Here is a 16,279-nt window from a genome sequence, read left to right on the forward strand (position 1 = left end):
TCAAATTACCCCTAATGAGTCAATATGGATAAATATCAACACAACATCGTGTTCAAATAGAAATAAATTTCTACCTCATACATGGGATCGAACGCTAGCCCCTTCTAATGAAAGGCCAGGTCGAAACCAACCATGCCACGAGAGGCCATAAAAGGAAATCGGAACCTGACGCTAACTAGCTGTCCGAGGATTTACCTGGCGAGACATCAGTCTCTTACCAGCGAGTTTTACCCGATTTCCCCGGCCCACCACGTGACACAATTGGTAGTAATTCATTCAAATTACCCCTAATGAGTCAATATGGATAAATATCAACACAACATCATGTTCAAATAGAAATAAATTTCTATCTCATACTTGGGATCGAACGCTAGCCCCTTCTAATGAAAGGCCAGGTCGAAACCAACCATGCCACGAGAGGCCATAAAAGGAAATCGGAACCTGATGCTAACTAGCTGTCCGAGGATTTACCTGGCAAGACATCAGTCTCTTACCAGCGAGTTTTACCCGATTTCCCCGGCCCACCACGTGACACAATTGGTAGTAATTCATTCAAATTACCCCTAATGAGTCAATATGGATAAATATCAACACAACATCGTGTTCAAATAGAAATAAATTTCTACCTCATACTTGGGATCGAACGCTAGCCCCTTCTAATGAAAGGCCAGGTCGAAACCAACCATGCCACGAGAGGCCATAAAAGGAAATCGGAACCTGACGCTAACTAGCTGTCCGAGGATTTACCTGGCGAGACATCAGTCTCTTACCAGCGAGTTTTACCCGATTTCCCCGGCCCACCACGTGACACAATTGGTAGTAATTCATTCAAATTACCCCTAATGAGTCAATATGGATAAATATCAACACAACATCGTGTTCAAATAGAAATAAATTTCTACCTCATACTTGGGATCGAACGCTAGCCCCTTCTAATGAAAGGCCAGGTCGAAACCAACCATGCCACGAGAGGCCATAATAGGAAATCGGAACCTGACGCTAACTAGCTGTCCCGAGGATTTACCTGGCGAGACATCAGTCTCTTACAGCGAGTTTTACCCGATTTCCCCGGCCCACCACGTGACACAATTGGTAGTAATTCATTCAAATTACCCCTAATGAGTCAATATGGATATAATATCAACACAACATCGTGTTCAAATAGAAATAAATTTCTACCTCATACTTGGGATCGAATGCTAGCCCCTTCTAATGAAAGGCCAGGTCGAAACCAACCATGCCACGAGAGGCCATAAAAGGAAATCGGAACCTGACGCCTAACTAGCTGTCCGAGGATTTACCTGGCGAGACATTCAGTCTCTTACCAGCGAGTTTTACCCGATTTCCCCGGCCCACCACGTGACACAATTGGTAGTAATTCATTCAAATTACCCCTAATGAGTCAATATGGATAAATATCAACACAACATCGTGTTCAAATAGAAATAAATTTCTACCTCATACTTGGGATCGAACGCTAGGCCCCTTCTAATGAAAGGCCAGGTCGAAACCAACCATGCCACGAGAGGCCAATAAAAGGAAATCGGAACCTGACGCTAACTAGCTGTCCGAGGATTTACCTGGCGAGACATCAGTCCTCTTACCAGCGAGTTTTACCCGATTTCCCCGGCCCACCAAGTGACACAATTGGTAGTAATTCATTCAAATTACCCCTAATGAGTCAATATGGATAAATATCAACACAACATCGTGTTCAAATAGAAATAAATTTCTACCTCATACTTGGGATCGAACGCTAGCCCCTTCTAATGAAAGGCCAGGTCGAACCAACCATGCCACGAGAGGCCATAAAATGAAATCGGACAACCCTAGTTGGAAAAGCAGGATACTTGCTATATATATATATATATATATATAATAGTATATATATATATATATATATATATATAGTAATATATATATATATATATATATATATATATATATAAATTCAAACCAGCCGGCCTCTCTTTCGACAAATTCAATTTGATTGACAATGGATTTTCCATGTAAGAAGAGTTTTAATATATTTCAAATCTCATACTATTTCTAATACAGTATATTGAAGTTCTATTTATTTCATTTGTATACTTGTAATGCATAAGTTATACTTCATAGCATACACGCACCTGCTCGCTAGCACTCCCTGGGAGAAGTTTTGTTTTTCATTTGAAAATTCATGGGTTCGATCCAGTGTCCATTTGGTACATATTTCTATTACATATGATAGAATATTTTAATTTTAATTAAAGGTTCACTCATTAGGAGTAATTTGAATTAAATGCTATTAATTTGGTGAGCCGTTGGGAAAACTCACAGGCGTGTAAGTTTCCAGTGTTCTCATCAGGTTATTCAGCAAACACAGTCAATATCTACGTTAAGGGTCCTTTTTATAGTTTCGGCATTCTTGGCTGGTAGCTGTGTTGCCTTTCACTTTGGGAACCAGGGTTCGATCCTGATGTGGCGCAGAAATAATTTGTACTGAGCACGATATTGTATTTTGACTTTTACTTACTATATATGTATGTATGTATATATATATATATATATATATATATATATATATATATTTATGTATATATATATATATACAATATATATATATATATATATATATATATATATAATATATATATATATATACAATATATATATGAATATATATATATATATATTATATTTATCTATATTTCCATATATATATTCATTATATATATATATATATATGTGTGTGTGTGTGTATACATACATACATACTTACATACATATACACATTTATTTTTATAATATATATATATGTATGTATGTATGTATGTGTGTGTGTGTCTGTACATATGCATGCATCACTCGAATGCTACTGATATTATTGTTTTAGTCTATTATATTCTTAAATGTTTGTGTATAGTTTCCATTTTAATATCCGCAACGCACATTGATGATACAGTTTCCACATGAAACTTTTCATAAAATTCCTGTTCGCAATTCGCCTTGTCATTCACACTTGTATTCAACACATTTCACTGCTTGAATAGCAATAACCCTCTGAGTTATGGTTATTGGGATCATACATTCGAGTTGCGGTAGGATGTGGTGATTATTATTATTATTATTATTGCTGTTGTCAAAAGCAATGAAAGCCCTTCAGGAATGATATGTGAAATTATTATTATTATTATTATTATTATTATTATTATTATTATTATTGCTGTTGTCATAAAGCAATGAAGCCTTTCAGGAAAGATATGTGAAATTATTATTATTATTATTATTATTATTATTATTATTATTATTATTAATACTAGTTTACAAAACCTGCCAAAAAGGACACCTACTATGCATTTCAGACCCCGTGTTATACTGTTTTTCGCAAATATCTTCTATACAAACAACGGGATCAATGTGACATTATGGCACAGCTTCTTTGACACACGTCCGCTAATTTATGACACTACACTGCGATGCCAAGTGTGTTTCATTGATGAGCTTACTCTTGGCTTTCAAGCATACGTTGGCGAGAGCCGAGTAGCCATTCGGACAGTGGATCTCCGTGACGTAGGTGTGACACGTATAACAAGCACTCTATCTCTCTCTCTCTCTCTCTCTCTCTCTCTCTCTCTCTCTCTCTCTCTCTCATTGGTACAATTCCCACCTTTATCCATATAACAATAAGGCGCGCGTAATGAGTTTTTTTTTCGTTAAATACTCATAACATACAGCCTGGAATCTTGACCAAGAGTAGGGTTGGAAGTGGGTGCTAGAGGAGTAGTGTGATCATTTCAAGATTTATTATTAATTATTATTATTATTATTATTATTATTATTATTATTATTATTATTATTATTATTATTATTATTATTATAACCATTTACTTATAAATGCTGTAAGTAAGGGAAGTGGATGCTTACTTAATAGTTTAATGTAGACCTTGACAGGTAGCGGATATCTATGATTTGACAAATGATGCAAACATGAGTATACAGCATACATTTTTATTTCACTTTCAATAAGTCATCCTCATTATCACTGCCGAGGTTTATTATGACAGGATCCACGCTTTGTTGAATGTTGTCCGTGGACCAGTACTCTTCCTCACCACCACCAAACCACCTACGTTTGCCATCATTCACGCTTGTCAGCTCGTTATCACCCTCCACATTACCCTCCCTCGCCTTTATTTTCACGTTGTATCACTCAAATATAAAATGACATATACAGTACCACATAACGCATATATATATATATATATATATATATATATATATATATATATATATATATATATATATATATATATATATATATATATAGCCAGATACGTGCTCTTTATAATATAAAGTGAGGTTACTATTAATATTATTAATTTGATACTGGTAATTGATTTTTTTTTTCAAATCCGCTGCTGCTAATTCCTCTACTATAAACATTACTATGCTTATAAATATTGTTTTTATCAATAACTTTTGATAATTTTCTTTTTTACTCATTCAAATTTTTGTTTGTTTTCTTCCATAATGTTACTATCGATGTAGTTTGACCGATATTGCAATCACCAGTCTGCATATTTGGGATTGAAACATTGGCTTGATCATTTATTGCCATGAAATCAATCACGAGGAATTATTGCGAGAAGAATCACTGTTATTTATTAAAATGGAAATCACCGTTATTTATTAGAGTAGAAGGAAAGCCTGATTGATTTATTTATAGAAACCTCTTGGCAGCATTCTTTATTATTATTATTTATTATTATTATTATCATTATTATTATTATTATCATTATTATTATTATTATCATCATTATTATTATCATTATTATTATTATTATTATTATTATTATTACTTACTTACTTACTTACTTACTAGGCTACAATACTAGTTGGAAAAGCAGGATGCTATAAGCCCAGGGGCTCCAACAGGGAAAATAGTCTAGTGAGGAAAGGAAAAACGGAACAATAGAATATTTCAAGAATAGTAACAATATTAAAATAAATTTTTCCTATATAAGCTATAAAATCTTTAAATGGGAATAATGAAATCAAAGCGATGATGGAACGAAATATGTGATTACGCTGAAGGAAAATGTCTATTTTATTCAACTTCACTTACGTAGCGAATGCAATTAGATTTTAATCATGGATATTACGTTTTGAGAATCCTGTTTTTTAAATCAACCAGAGACATTATTAAACGAAATGCTAATTATTTTTCACGTTGGACCCTCAATTTACTTCTATATTTCAATATAGTTTTACGAACACCAACTGTCATCACATGCTGTAAGGAATATGATTTATTGCTTGTATTTTCAGGAATATGATTTATTTTTTGTATTTTCCGTTTTGAAAATTCAACTCATGGATTCGCCGAAATCACGCAGTATCACAACACGTTTTGTCGGATTTGTTTCAGCCAAATTCAGGATTATATTTATTTTAGTCTGTCGAATGGCTGACGGAAAGGTAAAAATACAATACTGTATTTATTTCACCGTAGCATTCGGTAGATTTGAAGCCTATCAGCCTTTTGTTGTATTATCTGAGTGGCATTCAAAAATTAATTTTATAATTTGTGTTTAAACGGCCGTAAATATACGAGTTTCATCTATGTGGATTGTATGTGCAAACATGTGTCTAATGTAATTACTTTTTTGGATTTGGTTACAAATGGAAGATTTGGACCCATTTTTAACCCCCCCCCTCTCTCTCTCTCTCTCTCTCTCTCTCTCTCTCTCTCTCTCTCTCTCTCTCCCCCCCCCCCCTCTCTCTCTCTCTCTCTCTCCCCCCCCCCCCCCCCTCTCTCTCTCTCTCTCTCTCTCTCTCTCTCTCTCTCTCTCTCTCTCTCTCTCTTGCTTCTTCTTCTTCTTATTATTATTATTATCATCATTATTATTATTATTATTTACTGACACTGGACACTGCTCTTCATTATATAGAGGAGATTACTATTAATATTATTAATTTGATACTGGTGATTGATTTTTTTTTTTCAAATCTGCTGCTGCTAATTCCTCTACTATAAACATTACTATGCTTATAAATACTGTTTTTACCAATAACTTTCGATAATATGTTTGTTCTTTATCATAATATTACTATCGATTACTATCGATGTAGACTGACCGATATTGCAATCACCAGTCTGCATATTCGCGATTGCAACATTGGACTGATCCTTTATTGCCATGAAATCAATCACGAGGAATTATTGCGAGAAGAATCACTGTTATTATTAATATTATGATTATTATTATTATTATAATTATTATTATTATTATAATTATTATTATTATTATAATTATTATTATTAGTAGTAGTAGTAGTATTATTGTTGTTATTGTTATTGTTACTTACTAGGCTACAATCCTAGTTGGAAAAGCAGGATACTATAAGCCCAGGGGCTCCAACAGGGAAAATAGCTCAATGGGGAAAGGAAAAAAGGAAAAATAAAATATTTTAAAAATAATAACAATATTAAAATAAATGTTTCTTATATAAACTATAAAAACTTTAAATGGAAATAATGAAATCAAAGCGATGATGGAACGAAATATGTGATTACGATGAAGGAAAATGTCTATTTTATCCAGCTTTACTTACGTCGCGAATGCAATTAGATTTTAATTATGGATATTACGTTTAGAGAATCCTATTTTTTTAAACCAACCAGGGACATTATTAAATGAAATGCTGATTATTTTTCGTGTTGGACGCTCATCGTACTTCTCTATATTTCAATTTAGTTTTTACGAACACCAACTGTTATCACAGACTGTAAGGAATATGATTTATTCTTTGTATTTTCCGTTTTGAAAATTCGACTCGGCAATCCGTCGAAATCCCGCCGTATCATTGCACGTTTTGTCGGATTTATTTCAGCCAAATTCTGGATTATATTTTTTTTTGTCTGTCGAATGGCGGACGGAAAGGTAAAAATACAATACTGTATTTATTTCACCATAGCATTCGGTAGTCTTCAAGCCTAGCAGCCTTTTGTTGTATTATCTGAGTGGCATCAAAAATTATTTTTATAATTTGTGTTTAAATGGCCGTAAATATATGAGTTTCATCTATGTGGATTGTATGTGCAAACATGTGTCCTAATGTAACAAGTGTCTATTTTTAGATTTGGTCACACATGAAAGATATGGACTTTTTTTAAGTCTCTCTCTCTCTCTCTCTCTCTCTCTCTCTCTCTCTCTCTCTCTCTCTCTCTCTTTGTTACTGACATTGGACATTTCATGTTTTACAAATGAATAAAACGCAATTTTCTAGTATTTCTAGATCTGAGATAGTGATAGTTTTCCGCATTTCTTTCATGCGTTGCAATATACCAACTTTTGGGGGGGACACGAGAGAGAGAGAGAGAGAGAGAGAGAGAGAGAGAGAGAGGAGAGAGAGAGAGAGAATGCTTCCATTTCCAACAGCTCTTCTAGGAAGACACTCCAAAATCATACCATCGTCCTCTAGTCTTAGATAGTGCCATAGCTTCTGTACTCCACAGTCTTCGGTTAGAATTCTCATGCTTGAGGATACGCTAAGGCACACTATTCTAATTGATTCCTTTCCTCACTGGGCTATTTTCCCTGTTGGAGCCCTTGGGTATAATCATAGGGTTTTAGATTATTTGACCATAATAATAATAGTAATAATAATAATAATAATAATAATAATAATAATAATCTTCGTTTAGGGTCATATGTCAGAATCTTTTCAAAATAGCAAGTGTTGAAGCAAGACTAAGAAGTTCGTTGCATTTCATGTCACCAACCTGGAGGTAAATTTTCCATTATTCATTTAATATTTGTAAGAACCAGTTAAAAGGTCACTAGGATGACTTATTAGTAAATTTTGTAAAATGAAAGGATATTTAATCAGAAAAAAAAAAGTAAAGATGATGGGAAAAATAGATAAATGCGGAATGCGTAATAAATGATAAAGCTGTTCTCTGTTCTCCTTGCCATATGTCTTTGGTCAAACTCATTTAAACATAATGTCACTGAATCATGTGATAGCACCAAAAGGTTATAATCACCTCTTGATAATGTATAACAACGAACGATAATCACTCAAGAGTTTTTATTATTTGTCATTTCGGGGAACAAGCCTTCAACACCTGGAGGAGAGAGAGAGAGAGAGAGAGAGAGAGAGAGAGAGAGAGAGAGAGAGAGAGAGAGAGAGAGAGAGATGGGGTCGGATGCTGGAGGATTAATATTAAAGGCGTCAAACCCCATCTTAGCCCTCACACGCTTCTCTCTTATTAAATCCAGCTCGGTATATATATCTGACCTGCACATGTCTCGTGTGATATTAATTCCTGGTATATAGCCGAGCTCTTGGTGGAGAGAGAGAGAGAGAGAGAGAGAGAGAGAGAGAGAGAGAGAGAGAGAGAGAGAGAGAGAGAGAGAGAGAGAGAGCTCATTTCAATGATATCATGAGAAAAATAGCGTTTTATAGCATGATGAATAAGTCATTAGTCGTCAATATATTTATAGTAAACGAGAGAGAGAGAGAGAGAGAGAGAGAGAGAGAGAGAGAGAGAGAGAGAGAGAGAGAGAGAGAGCTAATTTCAATGATATGAGAAAAATAACAGTTTATAGCATGGTAAAAAAAGTCATTTGTCAATCTATTTGTAGTCAAGAGGAGAGAGAGAGAGAGAGAGAGAGAGAGAGAGAGAGAGAGAGAGAGAGAGAGAGAGGAGAGAGAGAGAGAGCGAGCTAAATATTCAGTGAATATGATAGAAAATATGCCAGACAGACAGACAAACGTGATTGAATCATGAAACGCGGTGAGGAGAGATGAGATGAAACAGTCACTGTGCATTTTGATCTTATCGTCAATGATGGATTAACAGGATGAGTTTCGTTTAACGGGAATCACTAACTATATTTTATTCGGACGTGATCAGATCAAATCTGGACGTTATGACGTCAATCGGCTCGTTTTTTTTTAAATTATTTCATGAAGAATGTTTTTCAGACGTACTAATATAAATACTCAATTTGAAATGTATTTCAGGCCAATTAGATAAACTTTTTAAAAAGGTCTTTATCATTGGGTTTTAGGCCATTCTGAAGTGCAATAGGATATTGTGGTTGGTCTATAAATCAGTACTGTATAAAGTAGCACTATGAAGTAATCTCACGGACGAATCCATTTGTTACAATAACAGATGCTTTATTTATATGGCAATATTATCCATGTGGCCGCGGGGGCATAAAAACAATTAGAATAGCGCCAACGTTATCCCTGCGTGTCGTAAGAGGCGACTAAAAGGGACGGGACGAGGGGGCTGGGAACCCCCTCTCCTGTATAAAAATCCTACGAGGCATCAACAAAGAGATGGAGCTGGGGGGAGAGTGACTGCTCCCCGCACTCTAGTTAGTTCATTTGTTGATGTCGGCTACCCCCCAAAATTGGGGTAAGTGCCTTTGGTATATGTATGTATGTATTACTGCCTTGAGGAGTAAGGATTATTTTTTATTAGTTTCTTAAAGTTCTGGTCCCCCCGTTGTTGATATACCGCACTAATACGTACACGTAGTTACGTGTAAAGTCGTGTCATTTTTCTATCATTCTTAGCATAAAGAAGAATATTCATTGGTGTGCTGTCTTTGTCCTTATTGTCATATGTCATGTCATTCATTTGTATTTTTAGATCCATTTCTGTTTTTTAGTTACTATTTCCTTAATATATGATTCGGTTTGTTGTGTGGGAGATAAAGAAAAAAGTTAAGCTGCAAACGAAAGTAACATTCCCGATAGGGTTGTACTAGATTAATTCAATCAATGATATCAAATTGCGTGATTTCCAGGATGAAATTTAAATTTTATCAGGAACTAAACCCTTTTTTCGTCATACACCGCTGAATCTTAGTTTTTCTTGCTGTATTTTTCTTCTTTTTCTATGGCCTAGTTTCCTTAACTTGCTTATTAGAGAGAGAAGTATTTCGTTTGCACCAGCCATAGATTTAAAGGTTTAAGTATTCTAATAACCGCAGACTCCAAATTACGACGAATGGGGGACCAGTCAGTGACTACTGATGACCCCGCCCCCTTCCCCATTCTTTAATCACAGGGATATTAAAGACTTGTTTACTTACTGAAATGTATCAAGCAACAGGATTGTGAGACGCCAACGATTTTTCTGAGATAACGTCTTGAGGGAAAGTAGGTGTGACCTTTCCTGTTATTTAACACTAGTGAACGCGACCCCTCAAAAATGATAGCTAAAGATTTATATAGGTACTCACACATAACTGTTCCCATCCCCTCCCCCTTTCCTTACTATACCCCGGCAGTTTCCGAGTTCACTTCTCAGGGTACCCCCTTCTAACCAGGGTATGATTATTTCCTCTGTATCCTGGGCATGATATGGAATATATATATATATATATATATATATATATATATATATATATATATACATATACATATATATATATGTATATATACAGTATATATATATATGTATATATATATATGTATATATATATATATATATGTATATGTGTGTGTATATATAGATATATATATATATATATATATATATATACATATGTATAGATATATGTATATATATATATATATATATATATATATATATATATATATATATATATATATATATATATATATATATATATATTCACTACCCACGCCCAGGGTATGACTATTTCCTCTCTATCCTGGACACGGCAGGAAAATATATATATATATATATATATATATATATATATATATATATATATATATATATATATATATATATATATATATATATATTTCCTGCCGTGTCCAGGATATGACTATTTCCTTTCTATCCCGGGCACGGCAGGAAATATATATATATATATATATATATATATATATATATATATATATATATATATATATATATAGTCAAACACTTGATCTTTATTACATAAGGGAGATGACCGACATTACTATTTCAGTCCTCGATAGCCGGATAGATTTAGTTGTGGGTACTTGGGCTTAGAGTAGACGATTTTTTAAGAAAATCTATGAATTGATTACTATCTTTAACTGCTACTGTTCTTAATATCGACAAAAATCACCGCAGATTGCCAAGTTTGAAATTGAACGTACTCAGGTTTCATGAGATTTTCCCCTTTAACGAATGCATGTGTCTTGATTAAATACAAGGGAAAACTAGTCGTTGTATTGAGGATTACTACTTTTTCAATCACTATCAAAACAGATCTTGTTAATTTTACCATAAAGTTTTCATGTGTATTTCAACATGGTGTCATAGAACTGGTTTACCACGTCTCTTTTTCTCTGTGTGAAAATCAATAATCTGCTGATTACATAGTTTAGTGAATTCTTCGTTTTCTTTACTGCCAAGCTAATGGATAATCTTTTTATTATTTTCTTTTTTACATTTTCCATTAATCCTACAATCACCGTAACTGTAAGGAACATGTATTTTGCCTCCTAACTCCCTTCCCTCCCTCCTTTAAAAAAATACTTTTGACGAATTATTTTTATCCAAATAAAAGACAGCGTTTAAATGAACTGATTTAAATTTTAGATTGTAAAGAGCAACAGCTCATAACATTTCTTATTCATTCCCCAGCGCACGTCTTTGAAAATATCCTATGTAACATGTCCCTTTATCTAATATTCCACGGCATAATTTCTCATCGTATTTAGCTCCGAAAAGCCTGGAAATTGTAATACTGATATTCAAGGTAATTTTTAAGTTTTTCAAGTGAAAGTATTGAATACCTCGCAGGTTTATCATTTCTTTAAAGATGTAGAAGATAAAAAGTTGTGAATGTTCCTTGCCTCTGCCGCTCATGAGCAATCTTTAAACTTTTAAACAGAGATTGAGATCTTGCTTTACCTTGTCCTATGAATGAGAGAATGGTATACCAATATATTCCAGTAGCATAGTCCGATATTCCTTGTAAATTACATTTTTTTTCATCATAAAAGCACCAAAACTGGTTCATATGTAGAAAAGCGCATTCTGAATAATTCTATATGAAGCTACCAAAATTGGGCCTTCGACATCTATGGCGGTCATTTTCTAATATGGCTGCTATGCAAATGTAGCAAAGAAGGCTACATGCTCTTATTTTATTATTGTCTCTGTTAAAAATAAGTGACGTGTAAAATTCAGTGATCTGACCATGAGAATAAAAATATTGAAGAATTGTGAGCCACTTTTTTTTTTATAAAAAAAAAAAAAAATTGAATTGTTAATAGCTACTCTTTTGAAACGTTTTGCGGAAAAGTGTCCAATTTGGGAAAACCTTAGTCAATTTATGTTCATCACATTCAACGGGTTTATGATCAATAAAAAAAAAATATATATAGATACACACTTTACTCTAATTTAAAATTGGAATTGATATATATGATAATTACAAGCTAAGGAAATGTAATCAAATGTCTTCAAACTCTACTTTTACTGTCTACTTCCATGTTAGTAGGATACATACACACGGTTTATGCATTTTTCAGTATGATCGGTAAAATAATGGACTAAGTGACTTTTTTTTGTAACTGCACATAGTAACTACTGACATCTCAAAAGTTTACAGACCCTCTTTTGGATGAAGAAGTCAGCACATTTACAAGCGATGAAAATTTGCATTTGCACATTTTTGATAGGCTAACATCTCGTAGTTTGTCTGTACACACATTCTCCTTCACAAGCACATAGTCCACTTCATTGCAGATTAGCCTTATTACACTTGCGTCTATTTTTAGTCTCTTTTACAGCAACGATCAACTCTTAAGTAGCTTTTTGAAGATTCAGGTGTCGTGTTTCAGAGCAGTTCGTAATATCCATCATCTGTTTCCTGCTAGCTCCAGTATGTTGGTGATGGAAATATGGGTTGAGGGACAAAGATCTGACCCCAGTTATAACCACCCGGGATGGCTGATCTCTTGACATGCGGTTCCAAAGCATAGTAGGTACCTGGGATATGCTGAACGGAGTTCTTCTTATCAAAAAGTTTCTTCTTGGCCTCACTGGACTAGCCCAATCTTGGAGGACCACCACAAATCTTTTAATGTAGTGCATTGTCTTCCTGAATACTGAATGGCATGCTGGTCAGTTCTGAAAGCAAGTTCCATGTGAACCACGCAAGTTTCTTGCCATGCTTTACAAATAAGGATACCATGTTACATCCAGTCATGACATGAAAGACAGGGAGGGCACATGCTTCTGTAGGCCAAGGGAGGCAGCTATTTTATGGGCAGGATGTATCGATAGTTCTTGCCTGTCCCAAAAGCAATCCGGAGTTCATTTATGCAAGGATGTACCAGTGCTATCATCACCACCAAGACAACGTCGGTGTTTACAGTTCAAACGAGAATCAGTCGGTGGTCATGTACTGCATGGGCCACATACATCATGATTTGCGTGCCTGCCTCTTCATGACTGCATGGAGCCAGTGAGCTTTCATCTTATTGCCTTGGAAGTCAGATTACTACTTCTGCATCAGTGACTACCACCTCCTTTGCTTTTGCGCAATTGAAATTAACCAGCACATAAGACAGAAAGGTGAATAGCTCCAATTTGTTAATATTGACTTTCGGGAAAGTCTGCTAATTTCATGGTATTAGTGAGGTGCTCACCGTACACCATTGCAACTCTTTTCCTCATCATTTCCTTATCACTATCTTCAAGGACCCCTCTTTGTCGCTTCCTCAGAAAAGGTCTAAGGATTGAAAGCATGATGAAGTTGCCCTTATACATATTGTGGGAGGAAGACATTGAGCATATTCTTCATATGTCTTGGTGGTGCCAGGCTTCAACGGCACCATCGACAACAACAGAAGTGACTACAGGTGCATCAGACTTTGCTGAGCAAAACCTTCAAGGCACTCCAGCACCTGACTTGTTGCCAGCAAATCTGGACTATCCTCTACAAAGGGATTCCCTATCTCTTCAATGACATCCCCACATGATTGTGACATCCACACATGATTGTACATCTTTGGCAAATACTTTCTGTGCGCTTGGTGTATCTTCGTGGTGATGTATCTCCTTATTGGCATCTGGATATATGTTCTCCTTCTCAAACTTCATGAGAATTCTGGATATGTCAGGTCTGGCTACCATCCAGAACCTCAGATCACTGGGATTATCTGTAAGGCCGACAGCATCCTTGACTTGTAAATTATTTTGTTTGTGTGTTTGGTCAAGAGCGATTGCTGAGAATACCTTCTTGGTCTTTTTTCTGTGAGGTGGCTTGCCTTGATTCAATGTAGATTTCTGGGTGCTGTTGAGAAAGTTCTGCCATGTCACTCAGATCGACCAGTATCTGCCAGGCATAGTGTTTATGGTCCATCTCGAAGAACCATGGGAATATGTTAGTTATAGCCAAGTATATGCTGAAATTGGCCTCTCTCTCAGATTGCATGTAGATGAGGAAAGATAGCTTCAGATATAGGACTTTTGTCCAGTTCAAAAACATGGGAGGGTTCTCTTTTTCATGGCACCAGTGAAGTCCTCAGGAGGCAGATCACCTTCTACAGAATACACAATGGCTAGCCGAAAGCAACAACAGGTACTTGGGCTGGGATGAGATGCTAAATGGAATTTCTGACCATATCCATGTAGTGTCTCAGCATTGCAACCATGTATATTCTTGACCTGGTTCCTGGTTCCTGGTGGTCCATCTGTGATGATACTTCTCAGATTTTCAAGCGACTCATTCTCTTTCTCGTTATGCTCTGTAGAGATGTTCGGTTTCAGAGAAGTGACAAAGGTGGCAGGTACTATTGAGGCAAAATTAGTGGAAATAATGAGTGGTACCTCATTGTAGTACTTTTGGTAAATGGTCAACAGTCCTTGATACCGCAGGATCGCCAGTTGTAACAGTCCCATGTTCCACTACTTGATCTGCACACATTGGGTATTGCATGAGAGAGATCCCTGTCCCATGGAACGAAGCCTATGCTGTTGTACAACTAGTATTGTAACCAATACTGCTCACTGCTGTAGTTGTAAGCACACTAGTATGCATAATTGGTGGGTAGACTACTTACTCTGCTTGGAACAGCAGGTATGCCCAGTTTCTCATATTTGTAGACAGGTGTAGGACACAGCTATATGATATGCTGAGACCCAGACTGAAGAGCTTGTCCAATAGTCCCTTCTTGCAAGTCTCAGAATGCAGCATCAGGTTTATGTACATTAGCACAGGAGTTTCTTCATATGTGGCGTGTCTGAGAAGTGGATGTTCTCGAGTCTTTGTAACTGCAAGAGAGGGGCCTCTTTTCTGCTTCTGTCGATGCTTGACACTGTTGATTTTCAAAAGTTGTGCAATGAACAAAGTTACCTGTGATGAAGTACCATCTGTTTGAACCTTGATGTTAGGTCTTTGTAGCACAGTCTCTACCAGCGCACATACTACAGTTGGCACAACCTACCTATGGTAAATGACCATCTGTTTGAACCTTGATGTTAGGTCCATGCTGCACAGTCTCTACCAGAGCACGTATCATAGTTGACACAACCTACTACTGACAGGCTTCTTTGATTGATCCAGTGAATAAGTAGGCTTCATCGCACAAGTATCAACAAGCAATCAGTGCAGCTCAAACAAGATGAACTAATTCTCTGTCACATTCCTACTCACAGGCTTTGCCAAATGCTTCAGCATTGTCGTCATCTAATGCCAAAATATCATGTCCTTTGTTCTTTGCCCTTAGACCTGGGAGCTGGGATTGCAGGCATTCTTTTCAACCTTGTCGTATTCACTCTCTTGTCCAATGGAACTCCAGGTTGTTCCATTATGGTTGCACGAACGTTTGCCATGTTGACAAGTCTAAATACAGGGGATGTGTCCTCTTTCAAGTGAGTCTTTTCATTGTGAAGGGCAAGTTCTGTCAGTGCAATTCTGGAAACAACACTCTTACCCTTTTCATGTATAGTTTTGTGTTTAACATAGACAGAGGCTTTTATGTGATTGTAGAAAGACACTAGACCCTTGGAATGATACTTAGCATCAAGAGCTCGTATGTCACCTACGTTGAGCCATGCCATCAGTATGTGGTCTCCAACTTTAGCTGCTTATTGCCGCACACACTGATCAATCTTGAAGGTGGTAGCTTGTTATATAGTCTCCCCACCAGGTACAGTATTCCACAGACAAAGCATGAGGGTTGCCTAGAGGTACTTGATTCTGTGCTGTGTTCACTGGTATGCTTTTTTGCCAATGGGATTGCCTTCTCCAGATAAGCTGTCCTCTGCTGACCTATTCTGTGGCCTTTGCACCTTTGTAATATTAAAACGAAG

The sequence above is a fragment of the Palaemon carinicauda genome, chromosome 21, assembly GCF_036898095.1.
Source record: "Palaemon carinicauda isolate YSFRI2023 chromosome 21, ASM3689809v2, whole genome shotgun sequence".
In the NCBI taxonomy this organism is placed as follows: domain Eukaryota; kingdom Metazoa; phylum Arthropoda; class Malacostraca; order Decapoda; family Palaemonidae; genus Palaemon; species Palaemon carinicauda.